Source organism: Phyllostomus discolor, chromosome 2, assembly GCF_004126475.2.
Source record: "Phyllostomus discolor isolate MPI-MPIP mPhyDis1 chromosome 2, mPhyDis1.pri.v3, whole genome shotgun sequence".
Taxonomy (NCBI): domain Eukaryota; kingdom Metazoa; phylum Chordata; class Mammalia; order Chiroptera; family Phyllostomidae; genus Phyllostomus; species Phyllostomus discolor.
This window is the reverse complement of record NC_040904.2, coordinates 25,520,390-25,524,832: the sequence shown is the minus strand read 5'-3', so window position 1 is coordinate 25,524,832 and position 4,443 is coordinate 25,520,390.

Genomic DNA, 4,443 nt, shown 5'->3' with positions numbered 1-4,443 from the left:
CTAGTGTGTAGAGGCTGCCTGCATTCCCTGGCTCATGGCCCATCTCCCAACATCAAAACCAACAGTGTAGCATATGTGAGTCTGTCTCTGTTTCTGACTCTGCTTTGGTCATCACATATTCTATGACTCCTTTATGGGCCCTTATTATACTTGAGACCTACCTACATAGTCTCTTGATCTCAAGGTCCTTAATTTAATCACATGTGCAAAGTCCTTTTTGCCATGTAAGGTAATAAACTCACATGTTCCAGAGATTAAGATGTGGAAATCTTAAGGGTCATTAATCTGCCTACCACACTTTCTGAATATATAACAGTTGAATCTTCTACAACAATAAAAAGTACTTTAGATATATAAATCCAGAAATAATAATGGGAATTCCATATTTCTTGGACTACTCTAAATTAATATTTATTTGAGAGTCTAGTCTTCTCTTTGATCATGCAGAGAAAAGGAGGCAGATGCCCAAAAGAAGGGAAAAACCACAAGCTGGGACTCTGTCTGATTAACTACAAAAATTGTGTAAGCTCTTATTGTCAATGCTTTCTTTAGTCTATATATTATTGTTTAAATTCAGAAGCAGTTGGCTTTTCAAGCCCAGTGAAGTGTCTTCCTACCCAATTTCTGGATTCTCTATATTCCCTTCCTTTTAAAAATCTCAAATTATCAATTTTTGCTTGAAAATCTTATCTAATGAAGCAAGAAAAACTATTACCAAATGTCCTAGGTATCCAACTTTCCAGCCTAAAATATCTATTTTTTTACTGCCCGACTACAAATTTAGAAGCACATATTTTAGGGTTTTATATGGCAATACTCACTTCATAGTATCAACTTCTATATTAGGGTAATATCAGTTGTTGTAACCAACAGATCACAAAGGGCATGAGACCTCCTACACACTGAAGTATGTTTCTTGTTTATACAGGCCAGCGTGAGTGTTCTGAGGTTGTGTGGTTTTCTTTCATGAGGTAATTCAGTGGCCCGGGTTCTTTCCATCTTGCAGCTCCACCACCAGTCCCCAGGTCCTAGTTGCCATCATTTATATCTAGCTCACATAAAGGGATAAATAACATGTAAAGACCACAGTTATATCTTTAAAAATTTTTTGGCCCAGAAATAGTACACTTCCCTTCAGCTTAAATGGCACTGGTCAATACCCAGCCATATTCCCACACTGATATCTGCAAGCGATGCTGGGAATGCAATCTACCTCTCACTCCAGAAAGAAGAAAAGAATATATATTTTAGGTGGTTTTTCTGCTCACCAAAATGACAGTTCTGGGGTAATTTGTTCCAGTCTGTATTTGAAGTTAGAAGAGGATACCTGGGAATTATACCTCTAAGATCTCATGATTTTCCATTTCTAATATTCTTCAGATCACCGATTTCAGAACAGCATCACCCAACTTACAAATTCCTTTCATTAAAAATGAAGAAATGGTGGAATGCAATAGGAAGAACACAAATTTTAGCTTTAAATAGAGTTGTGTTTGAATTCTGATTTTATCCCCTTACTAGCTATTTAATCTCTTTGAGTTACTTCCTTTGACCTCCCCCCTTTTTCTTCCAAGAAAAAGAAAAATTTACCCATGATTATTTTTTCCCACATATCTCAATCTAACCACTGATATTTTAATGGCAAAGCAAATAACTTTTCATCTTTGTTTTAACAATATGCCAATCTGTTACTTTTATGAACATTGTGCCTAGAGAAGTGCTTGCCCAGTTTCATTTCTAAAGTTATAGAGAGAATTAACACCATAATTATTATACCTAGGGCATGCTTTGTATATAGTAGATGCTCAATAATATTAGATCCCATTATTTTCTCCTTTATCTTTCAACTTTAGAATCAGAGAACTTGCCTCTGAGGAAATGCTGATGCAGTCAAGTGTACAAGCTTTTCTACTTGATTAAAATTTCACAGTCCATCTAGTTAGCCTATAATCACTGAGGAAAGGTCTCCATTTGTGCCACACATTCTTTGTTCAATAGGATAAAGCTCATTTCAGAGATTGCTGGAAGGCACTTTTCATTAGGATTTGCAGGACCTACTTTCAAAATTCAAGGCCTTAGGGTATTTACAATTCAACCACAGAGTTGGAGTGCACAGAGGAGAAAACAACCTTCCCCAGACCAGTGGTTTCCAACTAGAGGCTGCAGACTACATTAGCCCATAGGCATGGTTTGTATGTCTGTACCATGCTAGTGAAAAAAAGTGATTTGGTTTCCAACATTTAAAAGCCAGGAAGTATCACACTAGATTTGAATTTCTGGCTTTTGGAGAGAAATGGGAAAAGCTGGCGGCACCGGTCCACAGTGCTATGAGGTAACAATGTGCTTAGTTGAATGTAGCTACTTCATCTGCACAGGACAAAAAAACCTTCCAGCTGCCTCAGCTCCCTGCCTCCCCCACTCCCATACTGACCTATGTTCATCTCTGTAGGCAACTGGTCTAGGGCATGTTTGCCACCTCTGTAGGCAACTGACTTTGTGCCTCTTATTCTGGAGCCATGGCCTATAAAGTATAACTAGGTTTTCTACTTGCATAGTTCCTATTCCTTCAGGAGAAAATCTGTTGGGTGAAGTCATGTTATCTTCTAAGTTTTCTAATATTCTCACATCTGGGAATGTAACTCTCACCAGTTGATTCAGGGTGGGCTCAGGTGCCATGACCAGCCTGTGTTTCAGCCAGCTTTACCTGGACCAAGGGTAGATGGGGTGGGTGGGGAGGAAAGAACAGAAAAGAGGGGCAATTGTTTAGAAGAGAGGGAATGGTGCTTTGAACTAGGGCAATGGTAGCAGCAATGGAGAAATGCCAGATGTGGGAGACTTTGAGGAGACAGAATCCACAGGAGCTAACAATTGGATTTTAATGGTTGCCTACTCTTCACCAGTTCCATGGGTCTTTAGACTTTGTTCACCCACACTCCCCACTTCAGTCAGACTCTACTGCTCATCTTCTAATTTCTGCTTAACATTCTAATAGGTCACTTACATATAAATACCAAAGGAAATGGAGTCATTAAAGATGAACCTTAAATGTTAGGTGCCTTTAAAAGAGACAAATAATGCCTGGGCAATATTTGTTTTCTTTTTCAGAAAGGTGGGGCAGGGAAGAAGGCTAAAGTTGGGAGAAGGTAAAAGGTTTAGTTTGGTACCTAAGGATCAAGCAATGAATGGAGAGGTCCAGTAAGTGGAGGAATAGTATAATAGTTCATCACATGGACTCTAGAACCAGAATGCTTGCATTTGGATCCTAACGCTACTACTTCCTAGCTGTGTGACATTGGATAAGTTACTTAACCTCTTAGCACCTTGATTTCCTCTGAAGAATAGGAATTAATAATTGTGCCTACTTCTTAAGGGTAGTTTGACATGAGTCTGAGACCTTAGAAAGAAACATGCACCATCACAGGTATGATGTGTGCCTTTGGGAATGTGTTCCTTTGGGAAGACATTGGCAAGGGCAGAAAGCCAAGTACCGAGTCCTGCTGAGAGCCAGAGAGGCAGAGAGGCGGATGAAGCCCTACAGCAACTCCCAAATGTGAATGCCTATGGTAATTACCTGGAGTGCTTCCAACACTACGATGTCTGGTCTAACCTCCAGAGATACTGATTGACTTGTTCTGGCATGTGGCCTGAGTGTCAGGAGTTTTAAAAGTTACCCAGGTGATTCTAACATACAGCCAATACTGAGAAGCACATTGCTAAAGGGAGACATGAAAGATCTAGGATTTCTCATTTTAAAAAGGGCTCTCCATCAAAATGTAAATCTAAATGTAAATTCCAACAAAATCCTTTCTGATAACATTACCTATGTCAAAGACTTGTTAGAAGATATATAAAAAAGTAATAGCTATCATTTACTAGCAATTAGAGTAAACTAAAGTACAGATTATGAGCATGGGTTGTGAAATTGGGCCTGGATTCAAATCACAGTTTTACCATTTACTTAGCTGTCTTAATTTGAGAAAGTTACCAATGTTTCTTTGCTTTAGGATTATACCACTTTTATTACACAGGGTTATTTGTGGGATAAATGCACCAATATGTGAAAAGAACTTAGAACAGTACATGGCCCAGAATAAGAACTTAATAAAGGTTTGCTATTATTATCTTTATTGTCATTACTGAGTATTTATTCTCTGCCAGGCACTTTACTGTGTACTTTATAAGCAATAAAGTGAATTACTGAGATACTATTTCATGTCTCATCTTTCTTCTACTGAGAACCCATCTGTAAAAGTAAAGATTAATTTCATCTTTCTTCTGGAGAGATGATCTGATAGACCTTTGAGTTATGAGTCTGGTGCTCATGCGCACTGTGGTGGTGACAGATTTTATGCCTCAGGCCCAACTTGGAGGCTTCTGATGGTCTATAAGATGTTGTAGTACATTCCCAGGATGTTCATTCAGGATCAGGGCACTCATTTTCCT